Source organism: Curcuma longa, chromosome 5 (genome assembly GCF_044706935.1).
Source record: "Curcuma longa cultivar G26 ecotype Majalengka, Jawa Barat chromosome 5, ITB_CL_G26_1.1, whole genome shotgun sequence".
NCBI classification, from domain to species: Eukaryota; Viridiplantae; Streptophyta; class Magnoliopsida; order Zingiberales; family Zingiberaceae; genus Curcuma; species Curcuma longa.
The window spans coordinates 3,092,708-3,113,416 of record NC_133865.1 but is presented as its reverse complement, the minus strand read 5'-3'; the positions used below and the strand labels follow the sequence as shown (position 1 = coordinate 3,113,416).

Here is a 20,709-nt window from a genome sequence, read left to right as displayed (position 1 = left end):
AAACACCTTTAGGTACTTCGTCTTATACCCAATCATCTCGGGTCCACACCTTCTCGGAGATGCTTGCTTAAGATGTTAAAGTATAAGCTTCGATGACCAAGGTGATTTAAATACCGCAAGTCAAAGGAAACTCACACTTAAACTGTACTGAGATCTTCATTGATATATATATATTGAACCATATGAAGTCTCAAAGCAGGTCACTCCAATGAACTGGTTACCTTTAACCAGCATCCACGTTTAACTCTCAACATCTAATGTCGATAGTAGTGAGATCAGCTGCTTCGCTAACTAAGGAGTTTAAAATGTGCTAGTCTCGACAGAATCGATGACGTCCGTACTCATCAATTCCTCGACTAGGGATAATTCCAATACATTCATAATTACACATGTAAAGATGCTCACTAGTTGTGATCCAATCACAAATTCTCTCACACTATGAATCATATTGTGGGCATTCAGTATTTGAGTTTAAGATCCAATCAAACACATATGAAATGTGCACTCAAACAGTGAATTAATATTTATCCAATAAATAGTATAACTGTAAGTTGATTACCTTAGGACACCTCTCAAATCTAACACGGTGTTGCTGGCACTAGGTGGCGAGCTGCTTCAGCATGTTGTCGCGCAGGGTGCTGGCCGATCGGCAGCTGGTGGGGTGCTGTCGGTCGGCCGCTAGTGGGGTTCTGGCCGACCACTAGTGGGTTAAGTGAAAGGACAAGGAAGCGATTAAGCTATTAAGAGCTTTAGGAGTTGAAGCTTTCTAATCCTTGTCCAAGGTGTTAGATTGGACGCTTGATCAACTTGAGCATAGCAAAAGGATATATAGAGTAAACAGTGAAACCCTAGTGCTCAAAAGATCTCCAAGAGCTTATATACTCATCATCCTTACATTAACATATAAAAACTAATTTTTACTCCTTTAATTGAGTAAACCAAGGTTTCAATTGACTAACTATACAATCAACCAAACTTTAGACTCCAAGGATACAATGTCCAATCGATTAATGAATGCCATTCACTTAACTGGATAACATCCAATTGATTAACCTAGGGTTAGTCAATCTACTAAACTCAAATAGAAATAGTTGAACATCTAAACCCCCCTGAATCCAATCAACTAAATAATCTGATTCAATTTATTGGTCTATGTCTAATCGATTGAGTGCCTATCCTAGTGAATTAAAACTATTTGGACAATTTTCCTTATTAGCTTACAACCATTTGTAAGTTAGCCTAAGGTTTTAGAACTTAAGTTAGTTAACAAATATAATCTAAGAACCTCTCGACATTACTAGGCTTCAACAATAATACATTTTAAAAACTAAACACGAAACCTAAGATTACATTCATCAACCAATAGAAGGTTCAAATGTGATTGATGACTAACAATAAAAGGCACAGTGGATAGAGTTTGATTCTCATGCAGGATACCATACGTTCACAGTACTCAAACTACTGGAACAGCTGGGATGTCGTGTCAGGAGTCGTTGCATTTTCAAATTTATCCGATGAACGAACAAGGAGAAAGTCACCCACTTCTAAGATTAAGTGAACACGCGCTCAGATACCTGGATTAACAAAAAATGTGATTTATGACCATCTATGACATATCCGACTAATCTTCGCTCTTCACTAGCTCGATCAATGATGTATATCGTCCTTTAAGCTTTATCTCTAGTTTTAAGCTCGATGACCATCCATAATAAGCTCAACCTTGGCTCCTTGGATTGATGTCTTTCGTTCAAGCTTGACCCGAGCACGGTTCAGAATCGACAGTTCGCCGATTCGAAACTATTGATTCGACGGTTCTTGACAGGTCAACTCTTAACGTTAATCGTCCAAGACAATTATAATTCATGGTTTGGAATCGTCGATTTACGGTTTAGTTCACGGTTCGTCACGGTTCAAGATTATTATAATTTTAAAAAGTATTATATATATATATATATATATACACGATCTCCTGTGCGATGCACGGTGCGTGACTGTGAGTCAAAGGGATTTTCTTTTTTTATTTTATTTTTATTTTTATTTTTGCTTGAGGTTAGGTCATTTAGGGTTTTGCTTATAGGATTTAGGGGTTGGGTTATAGTATTAAGTACAAAAACTTTTAAAATGAAAAAATAGGTATTCACGAGTTGTCCATGATAAGGAGTGCAAGATTATATATATATATATACACACACACACACATATGCACTCCTCATTATTGTTCCCCTAAATCTAAGATCCTTCTCTAGAACATTTTCACCCAATCTCAAATCCGCCTTCCCATCGCCCCCTTACCCTTTCACGGTGTCCTCTCCTTTGACCCTGTCACTGCTAGCAACCACTATGTCGTCCTTCTCTTCACTGAGGGTATATCTTTAATTCAAAATTCTCCCATCAGAGGCTCCCTCTGGACCTTCCGCTATTATGATCAAAGATATGATCTTCTTCCATGACTACAATCTCTTTGCCCCCACTGCCATGATGTAGCTCCTCGTCGAGGATCTCTCCACCGATCTAGACTTCCACCCGTTACGTGACGGTTGTGCACCCACCCTAGCTTCCGCCTCCACTCACTACAAGTAATTTTTGGCTGAAGCCAAAGATCACCTATTGGTTTTGTGCCACATACTCCGATGAGAGTTCAATGTTTTTCGATGGGATTTCAAGATCGATAGATGGGTGGAGGTGCTTGACTTGGGGGAAAAGATTGTGTTCCTTGGATCTACCAGCTTTGATGGGTCGATCACTGTTGGAACTGGATTGGCAGTTAATTGGCCCCTAAACCGTAATTTGCCTAGTTAGGCCGGGCTGGTTACGGTTACCCGTTAACCAGATCAACAAGTAATCGACCGTTGACTCGATTATTCAAAGACAAGCTCGGACAGACGGGGTATGTGACCTTCTTTGACCCGAATAGATTTCCGATCTCCAAGAGGTTGTTCTACAAATACCTGTTCCTCCAAGTTTCCATGCAAAAATGCTAAAATAGGCCATGAGCCCGTGGATTGTGTCATCTAATTCATAATCAATTCTACTCTTGCTTAAAGCTACTAACGGTGGAAGACCCACTTTACACCAATGGTTTTGTGTCTCAGTTAACTCCCAAGTATTATTTCTTTCAATGGCATCAATTTCATCATCCATCGACGCCATTTTGCATCTTTGACGGCACTTTCAAAGGTTGTAGGATCACAATCTGAAAATAAAGCAAAATGTATCGCTGTAGTTGGCTGGTCTTCTTCGACGATTCTACTTCCATTGGAGCTATAGGAGTATTTTGAGCCTCATGTTGCTTATCCTCCATAGGTTGTTGTACTTTCTCATCATCATCAAGATCTGCTGGGATTTGTTGCTTATCCTCCATAAGAGTGTTGTACTTTCTCATCATCATCAAGATCTTGGGATCCATTTTGATTCTACAACTCACAACTTATAATGATTTTCTTAGTGCAATTGTAACCAACATTTTTCAGCTATGTCCCAAGAAAATGATCAACCGTTGGTTTTCTTCCACTCCAAGCTTCCTCTGGTGTCATCCATAATGTGGGACTTCTATTCAATATATGACCCTTTCTTTCTCGAGCTTCACTTCGAGATAAATCGCGACTATAATCCGTAATTATGTATCTATTTAGAGTGTGGTGTTATTGGCTACAACTCTGCTCCGTCTGATTTTCCCCTGGGGAATTGATTACGGTGTTGTTTGCTAACAACACATCCTATTTCTAATTTGTCACCACCAGCCATAACCATGGAATGAGATGTTGTATGAAGCCCCACACCCAACTTTGCATCTTGTATACCGACACTAAGCAAATTAGTCTTTAAATCTGATCGTAAGTCATCTGGCGGATAGATCTAATTCAAAAAAATGATAATCCCAGTTAGCCTCATTGACTATCTCCTGGGGGTGATTGGCCCGGCCCCACGGAAGTTTCCCACCGGTCACCAGGGTAAATCGGGAAGCACACGCAGCGGCCAACCCAGACACCCAGCATCCTTTGATTACGGATAGATCTAATTCAAGCTTATATTAGTGATCGTAATTGTTCTTTTATTAATTTTCAGATTACTAATGTTTACTTCCTTTTCACCTTTAATTTCTGCTCTCTCGTGTGGAGCGTGGGAGCTAGCCGTGGAATGCAGGGAATGTCAAGCGACAAGCTCCTCCATTGTCATACCGATGTTGGAATAATTCAATGCCTCATCGGCTTATCTTATCGTTTTGCTAATGCACGTTCAATTCCGTCGTTTGACTTGAACCTGAAAGTTCATCCAATCCCTTGACGCCATGCTCTCTGCCAGATGCAAGCTCTTGAGCTCGTTGAGATTGCTCAGAAATCTTCAATTATTGTCCTTAATTTAGTTTATCTCCCCAGCTGCTCGTCCTTTTTCCCATTACTTCTTCGAACATCATGCACATAAATTAATGAATTAATTAATTCTCTAGCTTAATTAGCGCATCATTTGCCCTCTTGTTCGTCTGAAACCACTCCACTCCGGGTCGATCTGGTCATCCCTCGTCTGCTACTCGTTTAACTACTCCAGTCGTGCTTCTGTTAATTAAATCAATAAATTAATCCGTTCAAAATGACAGCAACAAGGCGATCTCATTTTGTCATCGTTCCCACAAAAGTCAGAATACATAGCGTGTTGTGCATGCTATACAACTATATAATATAAGGCTGACATTATATTAACATTGGCGCTTTCATTAATTTTAATTGATTATAGACCTTCTTCGACTCTTTGAGATCAGTCTGAAATCGACTTAAAGTTTGTTGTCTGTCCTAGTGCTGATTAGGGTTTTCTAGGTAGAAGATAGTATCTCAGTCAACTCTAGATCTTTTTTTTTTATAAATAATTTAACTGTTCTTTGATTTTCTCCCTCACCTAGCCACGTTGCTTCTTTGAAGCTTCTTCTAATTAAATATTTTCTACCGATAAACTTTCTTCCACTATGAACAAGCCTGATCCTGTTCGCATTACTAAAATCAAAGAGATTTCTGGCCTCGTACGTCTTCTTCCACTGCTATAGAAACATATGGCTTTAAACTCTGAAATAGAATGATAATATTGTTTGAGATATTGTCAGAGATATAGAAAATTTACTGAATTTCAAATTTTACAAAAATTAAATTTAGATTTATTTGTCGAGATGGCTTGAGTTAATAATTGTCAAGTAGCGCAGGGAAAGATAAACTGCCTAGGATGGTTGTGTTGGTACAATCGATCTTTGATTAAGATTATATTGATGAAATGCGAATTGACTCGAGTTGAATTTTGATATTTGATCAATATATTAGTTAGACGTCAAGTAGAGTAAGATTGACTGAATACTTAATAGTCAATCAATGTGTTGTAGGTAAAATGGAAAGTCCAAATGGATCATAGTTAATTAGATATTTGATGATCGAAAGTTCAACAAAGAGTTGACATAAGGCGTGAAGTCTTAACAAGTTAAGGTTAATCGGATATTAGACAATAAAAAAGTTTTAGCAGGTTAAAGTTGATCGGATGTCAGACAATGATGAAATACCGATAGGTCAAGTTGATCAAATGTTAGGCAATGATAAAGTCCTAACAGATTAAGATTGACTAGATGCTAGACAATGAGAAGTCTCAGCAAGTCAAGATTAATTGGATGTCGAGCAAAGAAAATCCTAGTAGGTTGAGGTCAACCGGATATCATACAAAATGATAATTCAGCCTTGATACGGTTGAAACATAAGTATTGGTCGATTGATATAGTGTATCGATTGACTGATAAACTCTAAACTTCGAAATTGGAGTTCAAGGTATTTTTAGAATTTTGCTACAGTAATTATGAACATTAACCTGCTACAATAATTTGCTATATTATTATGAATAATAATTTGCTACAATGATAGTTAATTGATGAGTTCGATCAGTTGACTCATGACACTATAGCAACGAATAAAAATTTTAGAAATCGATTAAAAAACTCGACTAATCATAATCAATCGACTAATATCATTATTCGAGCGAACAAAGAATTTAGAACCTGATTGTGAGATTGGACTGATTAGGCATCAGTCAACTAATGATAATGGAAAGTGGAATGATGTTGAGATGGATGGAGTCATTGAGCTGACATATTAAATTAACGTTTGAATCTACAGTGGATCAATTGATTAATGGGTGAGATCAGTTGACTAATAGGCGAAAATTATCCTTAATTTGAAGGCTATAAAAGAAGGGTTTTGAGGAGATTTTCGCAACCATTTTTTTGGAGGTTCTGAAGTGAAGTGTTAGTATATTTCCGGACTAATAAGAGACAAAACCAAACAATCAACAACAAGCAATGATGAACTGGCCAAGTCTGACTTGGCTTGAGTATTGAGCAAGGCCAAGTGCTGAGCTAAGCCGAGTTTTCGATTTGGCAAAGTGTCAAGCTACTGGGTGACCGAGTCCAAGTGGGAAAGAAAGACATTGAGCGAGGCTTACGTTTGACATAGTTTTCTTAAAATAGATTTGTCCCCTCCAATTGTGCTTTAAGGTCACGTGTATACAACCAAACACTAGTTGTTTATGGCAAATAAACAACTATTAAATGCCCAAATAAAAGTTATTTAATTACTACATTTACCTGACTTGAAATGTTTAATGGTCAATCATTTCACACCATTTCAGATTCAAAACATTGGTTGATTTGCTTCGGTAAATTTTATTCCGACCGATTCGACATTTGGCGTGCACAAGTCATGCTCATATACAAGTCACCTTAGTTCAGTATAATTCAGGCCTTGGATTTGCAACCTCTATGGGTCCACGCATGTGACGGAGTCTCTACTTATGCATATTCACAATTTTAAGTATTGTGATCCAATATAAATCAACTACAAAGTCACTCGGCCCCTAATGTGGGACTAAACTTCCCATGTAAAATGGAAGTCCATTTCCATCCACTATTCTTATTTCAATTCACATTTTCAATAAATATTTGTCTTCAAATAATGCTCACTCTTAGTGGCAAACTACAACAAGATATTTAAACTACTAGTTCATCGTTACAATATTGCACCACAAAAATAACTGATATTAGCGACGGAATATTCCGTTGCTAAAATGGATTAACGATCAAATAACGACGGATTAACGACCATATTTTAAATTACTTTTTAAGCACTTAGATTTGGTCAAAATATAATACAAATGACATGATTTGTTAAAATAACCATTAAATTATGAGAGGGGACCAATATATTTCAATCAATTACAAATTGTTTCCTGTAATGCTAAGATTCATTATTATTTTTTCACACATCACTAGGTTGAGGATGAGGTGAACATGCACTATTCAATTTGTATACATGTGATCTCTATCCATCATCTTGTTTGTATATAATCATGTTTGAGAGGAGGAATATGATTGCATAAAATATATGATTGCATATATTTTATGTAAATCAATAAATATTTCATTAGCATAGTTAAGTCACTTATCTAATTAATTTAGTCATTACTATTTAATTTATTTCTTAATTTGTGAAGCAAATTTACTTAATTAATTACATTGATTATTATTTTACCTATTTTAATTTTATTTTGATGCGTATTTGTGAAGCAAATTTATGCAAAATTTTGTTCAAATTCAAGATTAATATAGACCCCTAAACCAAGCAAATTTATACAAAATTTGTACTAAATTTATCACAAGCTTGGGAAAAAATGGTTATGATCAAAGGATCCGGAGATGTTAACTTTGGAGGGGGAAAGGCCGGAACTGGAGAAGCTGGGGGGGGGGGGAGGCTGGAATCGGAGAAGATAACGCCGGAGGATAAACGCAGCCGAGAGCTGGATCTTGAGGCTGAATCCAGAGAAGAAAACATCGCGCGCACGTGAGGAGAGTTCGCGAGGGGAGGGTTCGTCGGAGGAGAGTTTGTTGCGCGCTAGGAGATCGCTAGAGGAGAGGACGTCGCGCGTGAGGAGATCGCCAGAAATTGCCGGAGCAACAGAAAAATCATGAATTGGGAGAAGAAAAGGGTCGGGAATGAAACCCCTAAAATCGCAAACTTAGTGACGGTTTAGCGACGAAATTTTATTCTGTCACTAATTTAAGCGGCAGTTTAGACACAGAAAGAAATTTCCATCGCTAATAAAAATGGTTTAGCGAGGGAAATAAAATTTCATCGCTACCTTAGCGATGGAAATAAAATTTCGTCGCTACCTTAGTGACGGTTTAGCGACGGAAATAAAATTCCCTCGCTAAGTCTAATTTCCATTTTTATATATTAATTCTGTCCCTATATTAGTGATGGAAATAGAGACGGAATTATAATTCCGTCGCTAATTTAGCGATGGTTTATCGACGGAAAGAAATTTTCATTGCTATGTTAGCGACGGAATTTTATTTCTGTCGTTAATATAATAACAGAAATAAATTTTCATTGCTAAATGATCCGTTAACGACAAATGATTATTTTTATCACTAAAATAGAGATAGAAATAAAATTTCATCACTATTTTATGATTTCTTTGTAGTGTTTCGCTGAGAAGAAAGAGAAGGAATAAGTGGGAAAAGAGATTGAAATATTTTTGGGTAAAAATTAAAAAGGTGCTATTTGTTATCATTTTGTAAAAAGAATATTTTTTTTAAATATCAAAATAATATCTTATTATATTTTTAATCTTAAAATGTTCTTATAGTGGCTATGAAATTACTATAATATGTTAAAGTAAATTAGTTTACTTTCTTTTACGAACTTATCAAAATTTCTACATATAGAACGTTGTTATATCAAAGTATTTCTTATCAATTTATTAAAATTATTTCAATTTAATCAAAATGACTTTAATATTGTTATAATAACTATTTCGATGAAATACAATGGATGATCAAATCATCAGTCAACCAATGTTATTGGAGATGATGAAAATACTTGAAAACACTCCAAAAAGATCATTAGAACAATGCCGGGGATGGATCCCGGCAAACCACTTTGACATTCAAGTTAGGATTTTACGAGAGGAAGGAGATTAAGGGCTTGAAAAAATTAAGATTTCGTGTGTGTATACCTGTGAAATATAAACTTCCGTTTATGGTTTGTCACGAGATACGCGCTATCGTTTATGGTGTGTTCTGATATACGCGTTCTCGTTATCCATGTCTTCCGAGATACTTTTCTTACTTTACAGGAGAAACAGTCTTAGGGTTTCATGGTCTTGCAGACGTATCGACCTTATGAGATCAACCTAGAAGTGGCTAAAGAGAGACTCATGGCTAAGATGAGGTTGACGCATGAGATCGAGTAGAGGCTAAGGTCGCGACTTGAGGCTTGAGGCCAAGGTTGGGACTCAAGGCTTGAGACCAAGGTCGGGACCCCAGGCTTAAAGCCAAGGTCGGTGCCCACGAACCCGAGGCTCAAGGCCCAGGTTGGGGCCTGAGATCAAGTAGAGGTCGGCGCTCAAGACTGAGATAAAGTTGGCACATGAGATCGAGTAGATGTCGAGGTTGGGACCCAAGGCTGAGATGAGGTTGAGACTCGAGGCTTAAAGTCAAGGTCGAGCCTCGCAAACCCGAGGCTCGAGGCCAAGGTCATGGCTCGAGATCGAGTAGAAGTTGGCGCCCAAGATTGAGGTGAGGTCAGTGCATAAGACCGAGTAGAGGTCGAGGTTGAGACTCAAGTTTTGAGGCCAAGATTAGGGCCTGAGGCTAGAGGTTGAGGTCGGGGCCCGCGGACCCAAAGCTTAAAACCAAGATCAAGGCCCACGTACCCGAGACTAAGGTTGCCAACTTATTGTCCTTCGAGATTTGTCTAATCCTCTTTGATTTTGACTAACAGCTCAATATCATTCTGGATCTCGTAGGCCATGGTGGCTACAGGCTTTCGCACTATCACAAGCCTCCTCAATTAGTCTAATCGATAGAGGCATAGTCCGATTGACTGGATTGTGTTGATTTGTTATTGAGACATCCCGCTCAATGACCTTGCTAAACTATCATTGACATATCCACCCTGACAAGCCATGCTGTCGACACCTCATCAGGACAACTAGTTTGGTTCTCGTTTTCGAGGAGATAAGACATTGCATTTAATGATCATTGTTCCGACCAAATACAATAGATGATCAAGCCACAGGTCAACAAAAAGGATGAAGAGACGTAAAAAACACTCCAAAAGAGAGTTAGAATGGTTCTAGGAATGGATCTCGGTAAGGCACTCCAACTCTCAAGTTAGGGTTTTGTGAGAGGAAGGAGATTAAGGGCTTAGAAAAATTAGGATTTCGTATGTGCATATCTGTGCCCCCGGGTAGGGGTAGTCTTTTATAGAGTTATCAATGTGTCAATCTTCAAAATATCAACATCCATTTCATATTTGTTTTGAAATACGTGCTATCATTTATGGTATACTTCAATATACACGCTCCTGTTGTTCATGTCTTTCGAGATATTTTCTTTATTTTTCAAGAGAAACAATCTTAGGGTTTCATGATCTCATAGGAAAACCGACCTTATGGGCTTAACCCATAACTAATCAAAGAAATATTTGAGACCCTAGGTTGAGATGAGATCGACATGTGTGGCCAAACTAAGATTGAGACCCAAGATCGAGCAGAGGTAGAAGTCGGGACCCGAGATCGAGCAGAGGTCGAGGTTGGGACTTGAGACTTGAGGCTGAGATGAAGTCAGTCTGTGAGGCCTAGTGGAGGTCAAGGTCAAGACCTGAGACCCGAGACCCGAGACCCGAGACCAAAGACTCGAGACTCAAGACCCAAGACCGAGCGAAGGTCGAGGTTGAGACTGGAAACTTGAGGTCGAGATGAGATCGACACGTGAGGTCGAACAAAGCTTGAGGTCGAGACCCCAGATTGAGCAGAGTTCAAGGTTGAGACCTGAGACTTGAAGCCAATATGAGATCAGCACGTGAGGTCGAACAGAGGTCGAGGTCGGGACCAAGGTCGAGATGAGATAGGCATGTGAGGCCGAGCAGAGGTCGAGGTTGAGACCAAGGCCAAGGTCGAAGTGGGCGCTGGAGGATGATGTTGTCAGCTTGTTATCCTTTATTTTGACTGATAACCCCACACTCATTCTAGATCTTATGGGGCACGTGGCCGCTATAGGCTTCTGTCGTGTCATACGTATCCTCAATTAGTCTAGTCGAAAGAGATATAGTCCTACTGAATGGACTTATACTGAGTTATTGTTGGGATATCTTGATGAGATATCATTGCTTTATTGGGACAGTTGACCAGGTCTTTACTACAGGGAAGATTAAATGTTGCATTTATTGAGATTGATACATCAGGTTGCGTATCATCTTGCTGATTGTTATGTCATGCTATTGCATCAATGGCTGTCATGTGGGATCCTCCTAGAGCCGCGAGAGCACCCTGTTGCATTAATTGCAAAAGCATACATCATTATCGCTTACTGACACAATCTTAGATCCTGCGGTGGTGTCGTGTTGCTGCTTATTTATCTTTACATCGGACGACTACATTTTGAACTACTTTTAAAATCAGTCTTCTCGTAACTCACTCTTGGTGCATTTTAATTAGTAGGATGATGATGATCAGACAGTTGGAAGAATTTTTAACATCCAACCGTCTTGCAATTGATGTGATATTTTTACTATTCGGACTCCGACGTATATTAGGTTTTCAAGATGTGACACCACTGCCATTTATCACCACGCTCCTGATCATCTTCATCCTAGTTCCTGATCATCTTTGTTCCTTTTCTAGTGATATAGCAAGTCACCTCTCCTTCCTTCATCTGGTTCCTTTCTTCCCTTTTTCAATCTTATAGCCAACGAGGAAGGGTTTGCCCCTTGGTATGAGACTCAACGATCTTCTTATACTAGAGAGGAGGATCCATTGCTTCGAGATCAATATAGTATTCCTGCCAACCACCAAATATTGGTCCCAACGCCCGAGCATCGTCCTCATGAACCACAACCAGGTTACATCACTTGCTTGCATGACCAATTAGCCAACGGCCTTAGATTCCCTATTCCTACCTTCTTTCAAGATTTGGTTAACTACTTTCATCTTTCCTCTCCCAATTCATCCCAAATTCCTTTCGCCTAATCAGTAGTGCAGTTATAGTTGCTTGCATATACCAAGTTCTGCTCGATCTTGTTACTTTTCGCTATTTCTTTTATTCAAAGTGAGGGGAGCCCGGTGTGGTGTATTTCACATCTAGACTTGGATTTAACTTCCTTGGCGAATACCTGACTTCTCAGAAGGGGTGGAAGAGTCATTTTATTTTTATCAACCTACAATTGGCTAACTTCTTGGCATCTAGAACTACCACCTCAACCTTCCTTAAGCCAATATAAGCTAGAGAGAGATTTTTGATGGTGGTTGAGGCTTTAGTAGGTTTGAAGTTTAATGTGAACATGCTAGTGGAGAACAAGACGTTGCTTTACCGAGCAAGGCTAAGCCCGAATCCTTACCTTTGGAGGACCGACTAAGTAAGACACTGCTTCTATTAAGTTGTCATGCTTACTGACTAACCTTTTCTTCTTTCGCAGGTTGAATCATGTTGGGAGCCTCAGTCAACAAGAATTTGAAGTGGGACCTATCGATGATAGACAGCTGGTGGGCTGATGAAGTAGCAGAGTCATCGACTGCTGGAGTTGAATCTCCACCGGCGGACCTTCCAGTTGTAGCTGAGGATCCCCCGATCCCTGCCCATGAGCCCATGATTGTTGCCACTATAGGGGGCTCTGCAAGAAGTGTTTGAGGTCAAGACTAGTGAAGCCAAGGTGGAGGTGATCAAGGTGACAACCGAGACACAAAGAGGGCTTCATCCTAGGAAGAGGAGTCGAGTGCAGAAACAACCACCCCCTTCAAAGGAAACCTATCCTACTCCTCATCCAGATGAGGCAGGTTACTCGACTTCAAACACTCAGTGAGTCCTTCCGATGGGACCCCCTTAACGGTGCTTCTTCTAAGGAGTCTGCCTCCAGAGTGTTGCACCAAGCACACACATGATAGAGCTAGAGTATCAGCTTGAGAAGAGTGGGGTTGTGATGCATCCTACCAGAGTTGAAACTGGATCTAGGTTCGACAGCGCCCTTCCTCCTAGGGTTCACCGAGCTACCTCGGAATAAAGAGAAGAACGCTCCCAGTGCTCTATGGAGGAAATTTGCCGCTATAAGACCGAGATCTTGCCCCGCATGGGCCTGGAAAACCTAAGTGAGGTCCTCAATGCCTCCCTTATGAAGGTACGAGCTTTCTCCTCTATCCACTTGCATAATTTTTACCTTTACTAATTAACATTTCTTCCTCGTATAGACCTAGAAAGCACATAGAGAGCTTCATTGTCGGTTACCCGACTTGATACAGCAACACCACCAATTAGAGACACAAGTGGCTAATCTAAAAGGCTAGTTGGCGCAATCAACTCTGAGATTGGAAGAAACTAGAGCTACGACTAAAAGAGCTAGAGTAAATGCAAAGACTGCCAAGGCTGAAGAAGTGAAATTGCGCCAAAAGGCCGAACTCCAGGCTGAGAAGATCCATCAAATGGAGCAAACCTTAGAGAAAGCCCGAGCCGCATTCCAAGTTTTGGAAGAAGAGGCTAATAAGGCTAGAGAAGAAGCTAAGTTTTTCAAAAAAGAAACTATGCACACAAAAGGGGAACTGACTTCCCTTCATGCACAATAGGGAGAGCTCCGTCAGGACCTACGTGAGGCGGTAGTGAGGAGGCAAGATCTAGATCATCAACTGACTGAGGATAAGAGGCAGAGGGAGAAAGTCAACTATGGACTAGAGAAAACATAATCTGGGCTGGAGGCTGCCCAAGTGGGACTGGCTAAATGCAAGGCTAGCGAAGAAGGACACTAGCAGGAGTGAAAGAAGTCCTTCCTTGCTTCCCAAGAGTACTACGACTTGCTAGGGGTGAGGACCAGTAGGATGCTAAAACACAAATTTGAAGGAGCAGGTCGTTAGTTCTTACAATTCGGCCAGATACTTCAAGACGCCAACCTGAACTTCTTAGATCCAAAGAAAGTCTGAAACAACTTGTACTCTTCAGAGAAGGAGGATTAGCAACGCTCCTTTGCATGTTGTCATAATGTTTTGATATCTTTTTATCTATCTCTGTGACTTGAATGCAATAATTTTGAGAATGGATAAATACTTTTTCACTACTCTAGGTCTTGATTATTCTATTTATGTGCGACAATATAATGAGTCTTCAAAAAATGTGAACCTCCTTTATGTAATAATATTAATGAAGTAGTTAGATATGCGAGCTCTTGGTAAGACCAAGGCATAACTTCAATCGGAGAGTTTCGTGCCTATAGTAAGGTTATGTCATGAGCTTGAAAGCTCGGTGCACTGTTCCTATCGTAAGGCTATATCACGAGCTCAGGGCTGTTGGTGCCCCAGTTAGTTTTGATGTGATCAACCAAGTTAAGTTAGGTCCTATGTTGTTCTAATCCCTCTGCTAAGTGTGTAAAATAGAAGGATGGCTGGACTCGTTTAGATGTAATTCTGATATATTATTGTATTTTGACATTTGATACAGTATCAGTATATCCAGAGATTTGTATTTATGTTATTGTATTCAGATTATATTGGAGTGTATTCAGATATTTAGACTTGTGATTTGGTATTTGTATATTATTGTGGATTGTATTCAGATATTCAGATTATATTGGAGTGTATTTTGGATTGTGCGTTTGTATATTATTGTGGTTTGTAATTTACTGTATCATTTTATTTAAATGTAAATAGGGAATTAAAAAATTAAAAAATATATTTTAAAAAAAATTATCATTCCGTCGCTAAATAGCGACGGAATTAAAATTCCATCGCTATATTTAGCGACGGATATTAAACTTCCGTCACTATATTTAGAGACGGAATTTTCAATCCGTCGCCAAATTCTAACGACGGAATTAGAAATCTGTCATTAAATATAGTGACAACATTTTAATTCCGCCGCTAAATATAGCGACGGAATGAAAATTCCGTCGCTAAGCTGACGTCACCGACCAAAAAAAAAGCGACGGCTATATTCCGTCGCAAAGCGGTCACTAATTAACCGTTAGCGACGGAATTGGCCGTCGCTAATTGGCAATTTTTTTGTGGTGATTGTTTCAGATTCTATAGAGCTATAATCTAAAGTAGAAACCACCCCAACTTTCTTTGGTTTAGTTGGAAAAAATAATTTTGGTAACTAATAAATTAAATAGAAATAAATTGATTATCACGAGTAGACTGTTGTAAATCAATTTATCAAGTGAATAAGAAATTAATATTTAATGAATAATTAATCCGATATGATCAGATTGAAATTTTGACTCACACACGAGTTGAGTTTATTGATGTGATTATCTCAATGCTAACTCAAGTATATATAAATGTTAATCTACGTGGAACCATGCATTAAGGGGGTGTAAAATTAGAATTAATTTCATTGATTGATTAAAAGATTAATCGAGGATTATAATATTAATTAATTAATTAATATTTATAATAAATTAATCATAACTATAATATTGATTAATAAAATTAATTAATGGTAATTGATAATATTTAAGTGAAAAGATGTGTTCTATTTCTTTTCACCTCTTAACAGAAATCTTTCATCTCTGGTAAGTAACTCTTCATCTTATTCCTTTCATTGAAATCACTCAATTCTCAAGTTGTGAAATCTCTTATTGACCTCTCTTCTCTTTCCTCTCTCAAGAGTTCCAAAGGTTCAAAAGTTTGATAGGGCTCGAAATTTGGAATGCTCCTATTTCCAAAAGGGTGACTTGATATCTGAAAGGATGTATCGAGAGTATAAATGGAATAAGATCTACGTTGTCATAACAAACTCTACCAGTTTTAGCCGATGACTCATTGCCGATCTGATTAACCGAACTCAATTGTTGGATCAATACGGTCAATCCATCCATCTAAAGCTCCAACAGGTATTAGTGTGATGTTTGCACAATTGATTCTTAATTGAGGTTTGCAAACTTCCTTCATATATAGAACCTGAGATTTCAGTAATCAGTTCTTTCCTTGCACAATCAACTAATTTAAAACAACTTACGACGAGATTTAAGGCTAAAAAATATATAATTTGGGTAGGGTGGAGTAGGTTGATATGAGTTGTCATCGCGATATGAATTGTAATTGTGCTTGCAAAAACGATAAATATTCTACATATAATATATAAATATCTTAATGATTTACAGTAATAATATTCTATATATATATATATATATATATATAGGATTGTTATCCTGAGCGCCTGTTCGTGAGCGACACCTACGTGGCAACGCTGACGTGGCTGGGAATTTTCTCCGCGCGCGTGGGGCGAAAAATTAAAACCCAAAACCTTTTCTCACGATTCCGCTTCGTCCTCTCCCTCTGCTCGCCGCGCTCTTCTCCTCTCTGCTCACCACGCACTCTTCTCCTCTGTGCTTCCTCCTCTCCCACGCACTCTTCTCCCTCTGCTCGCCGCCAGCCACGCACTCTTCGCTCGCCGCCAGCCACACACACTTCGCTCGCCGCCGTGCCCTCTTCTCCCTCTGCTCGCCGCCAGCCATTGTCAGAGGAGGCTTGAGAGCATGTCCTCTGAATACATGGTCCATTGTGGTTGGCTCGGGTGAGACACGAGTGGACCAGGTGATCAGATTGTATGAGAATCGAATTCACTTCAGTTTAATCGGTGGGTGGATCGATTAACCAATGGCTAAGATGGTTAGTCGATCACCAAATCGATTACAGAGCATTCTGTGAGAACCCATAATAATCGATTGCTTGATCGATTATGAACAAGTGTAATCGATCACTTGATCGATTACAGGGTTTTTTGAGAAAACAGGTTACGACATTTAATCGATCACGTGGTCAATTATATGGAGTCTTAATCGATCGTTTGATCGATCTTACTGTTGGTGCAATCTTTGCCCCAAGTGCATTGAGTTTCAATGTTTGGCTAAACCATGTTTGAAGTTAGGCAATACTTGTGATCTAACATGTGTGATGCAAGTTTGCAGGAAAGTCCAAGCGTGGTCTTGGCAAAGGAAAGTCCAAGCGTGGTCTTGGCAAAGAAAAGTCCAAGGTTGGTCTTGGCAAGGAAAAGTCCAAGTGGGAAGTCTTGGCAAGGAAAAGTCCAAGGTTGGTCTTGGCAAGGACTTGACATGACGAAGCTGATGGAAGCATCTCAGGCTAGTGCAAGGATGATGGAGCATCCAGGGAAGGCATGAGGCTATGGGAGGTGTTTGAAGGTCGAGGTCTAGGTCAAGAGAAGCTGAAATGAGATTTTTCAGCTTCACCAGTCGACTGGCCCTGCCAGTAGTCGACTGCTCATAAATCAGACGCACACAGAAAAATCAGTCGAGCCAGAGGAAGACAGGAGTCGACTGGGCAGTCGACTAGTGTATAGTGAGTCGACTGATGCCAGTCGACTGGTCTTGGAACAGTCGACTGCTATTTGAACGTTGGCGAAGATTGGCAAGCATTTAATGCGCTTTAATGCGAGATTTTGTTGCCGATTAAAGCCATCAGTCGACTGGCCCTGCCAGCAGTCGACTGATGCCGAAGAATTATAAAAGAAGCCTGCTCGAGATCAACTTAAGAATTCTGCTATTCTTTCATTACTTTGTGCTTCTTTTGAGAACGTATTTGTTCTCTATTCTTTGCTTTCTTCATCTCCTCCTGAACATTCTTTCATATCATATTTGAGGAGATCGAAAGAGTTGTAAAGGTTTCTCCGCCTTCGAGGTTTTCGAGAAGGAGAATATTCATAGTGCATCGGGTGTGTGCGTGAGTGTGGATCCTTGGATTAGTCATCTCTGCGGAGGTGGATACCAAGTAAACAAACCGGGTTAGCATTGATCTATTGTTTTCTCTTTTATATTTTGCTTCCGCTAACACTCTTGCAGAGAAACAATCAAGAAGAATCGAAAAACGCTATTCACCCCCCTCTAGCGAACCAATCGATCCTAACAAGTGGTATCAGAGCCGGGTACGTTTTGGAGGATCTAACAATCAACCGAAGCAACATATGGCGTTCCAAGAGGGTTATAGCACCGCACGACCACCATTCTTCGATGGAAACGATTTCGCATACTGGAAAGGTAGAATGGAATTTTATCTAATAAATGACTTTGAAAACTGGATTATTGTTGTAGAAGGTTTCGAAAAACCGAAGGATGCAACTGGAACAACCCTACCTATCAAGAACTGGCCAAAGGACATATGTAAGAAGGCGCAAGCGAATACGAAAGCCATAACGACCTTGCAGTGCGGACTCACTAAAGAGCAATTGAGCAAGGTTGGTCCTTTCGACTCGGCCAAAGAATTATGGGAAAAACTCATTGAACTGAATGAAGGATCAAGCGAATCTCGACGAGCCAAGAAGGATATCTTGGTAAGTCAACTACAATCCTTTTCAATGAGATCTAATGAAAATGTAAGTCAGATGCATGGGAGGTTCAAGGAGATCGTAAACGGTCTCCATGTAATCGGTGAAAAGATCGATAACCGCGATCTTGTAAGGTATGTGTTACAAGCCTTTCCCCGAACTACTTTATGGGCATCTATGGTTGATGCGTATAAAGTATCAAGGGATCTATCTGCTGTTAAGCTCGAATTATTCTGTGAATTTCAATTACATGAGCAAGCTAACACTACAAAAAAATCAGCCTTCTACAACGAATTTTGCAACGAATTTCTTAAAAAAATTCGTTGTAGAATTTTTTTGCAACGAATTAAAATTCGTCGCCAAATACTCATCGCAGAATTCTGCAATGAATTTCAGTGATTCGTCGATAAAAATAGCGACGAAAAAATTAATTCGTCGCTAAGTTCGTCGTCGATTGGCGTTGAAAATAATTTCGTCGCCAATCGGCGATGAAATTATTCGTGACTCTACTTCCTTCTCCGTCACTATCTGTTGTTCTCCTGTATACGAAAAATAAAAAAGAGAAAGTATCAATTTTAAAATTATAACTAAAATATATAAGTTAATTATGTCAAAAATTACCTCTTCTTCTGACTTCTCTTCAAAAAAACTGTAAAAAAAATAAACACGGTTAGAAAAATTAGATAAATTAGTAACTTGCAGATGTAATACAATGATAAATAAAATAATAATTATAAAAATTTCATACACAAAAAATCAGCTAAGAACCACCACCATCATCGTCGTCGTCGTCATCGTCATCATCACCCGGAGGGAACGACAACTGAAGATGTCGGAAGAGCACGTCTTGTTGTCTGCGCAATCTATTAATTTCTCGATCTCTTTGTCTCATTTGCTCTTCTCGTTGTCTCATTTCATTATCTCGTTGCCTCATGTCTTCATCTCGTTGCATAAGTAACCCTTTCAACTGGGTTACCTCCTCAGTCAAACTGTGGATCTGAGATGTCACGGCTGGGGAAGTGATAGAAGATGAACCAGCAGCTCTATAGGTTCTCCCCAAAGAACCCATACCCAATATCCTTCTACCACCTTTGTCTCCCCCAGTGGCCTCCAGCCATAGACTCAAATCATTACCCACTGAGGGCTCAGATCCATCACCTTCAGAGCTAGCAGTTGAAACTCGTGCTAGCTCGAGCTCATCATATTTATCCTGTATTATCAAAATATTTATTAATATATTAAAATATTTGATAAATAAAATATAATAAAATTTAGATAAATATTTAAACCTTAATAGCTTTTGCTCTGTCCCCACTCCAGGTCTTGTCTTTCTTTTGAAAAGTGCGAGTAAAAGTATCAATAAAGTCAGGATCTCGCCCCATTTCCTTTACCTAAAAAAACATTGTTAGAAATAATTAATAATAATATGAAATAAAATAAATTTGTTTTTCGTCGCCAAATTCGTTGCTAATTGGCAACGAAAATGTTGCCACTGCAACGAAAATGTTACTTCGTCGCCAAATAGCGACGAATTTGGCGACGAAAATGTATTCGTCGCCAAATGTCTACTAAGCTACCCAATCATGTTTAAAATGCATTTTCCACTATTTTTTAACGAATCTTGGCTATCATATCCTTTACTAATAGCGTATATTCCGTTCAATATATAACCAGTTAGATTTCCTTTCTTATATAGCAAAATAGGCTACGATGTGTCAATACGTCATTCCTTGGATTATAGCACTCGACTGACCCCAACCTATTCAGAAAAAATAATTAATAAAATCTGGTACGACATTGTAAAAGAAAAAGGTTGTCCATGTGTGTATGTGTTATTCCATTAAATATAAGTTATAAATTAAGATATATATTGCGATTCATAATGAACGGGAAGGTGGGAAAAAATAGTCAAATTTTGCGACGAACATAGTTTCGTCGCTAAAATCGTCGCCAATTGGCGACGAATTAATTTTCGTCGTCGATTGGCAACGAATTATATCGTCGCTGATTGGCGACGGAGACTTTTCGTCGCCAATCGGCGACGAAAAATAATCGTCGCTTTGGCGACGAACTTTTGATTCGTCGCTAATTTATTATATTTTGCGACGAAAAATTGTTTCGTCGCCAATCTGCAACGAACTTTTTATTCGTTGGAAATATTGCGACAAATTTTGCAACGAAAATAATTTTTGCAACGAATTTTACGACGAAATTATTTCGTTGCTATTTTGGTAACGAATTATTTTTCGTTGCTAATTTCGACACAAATTTGCAACGAATATTTGTTTCGTTGCAAAATTAGTTGCAAATTTGCAACAAATTTTTTTTGTTACAAAATTTCGTTGCTAAAACAGTGTTTTTTTGTAGTG

At 39.1% G+C, this 20,709-nt stretch overlaps 2 pseudogenes; one reads left to right on the top strand and one right to left on the bottom strand.

Moving 5' to 3' along the window:
• Positions 1 to 2,150: 2,150 nt before the first annotated feature.
• On the top strand, positions 2,151 to 2,799 carry LOC141829170 (uncharacterized; annotated as a pseudogene).
• A 16,143-nt stretch (positions 2,800 to 18,942) lies between these two features.
• Positions 18,943 to 20,709, bottom strand: part of LOC141829169 (uncharacterized) — a 32,426-nt pseudogene continuing 30,659 nt past the window's right edge.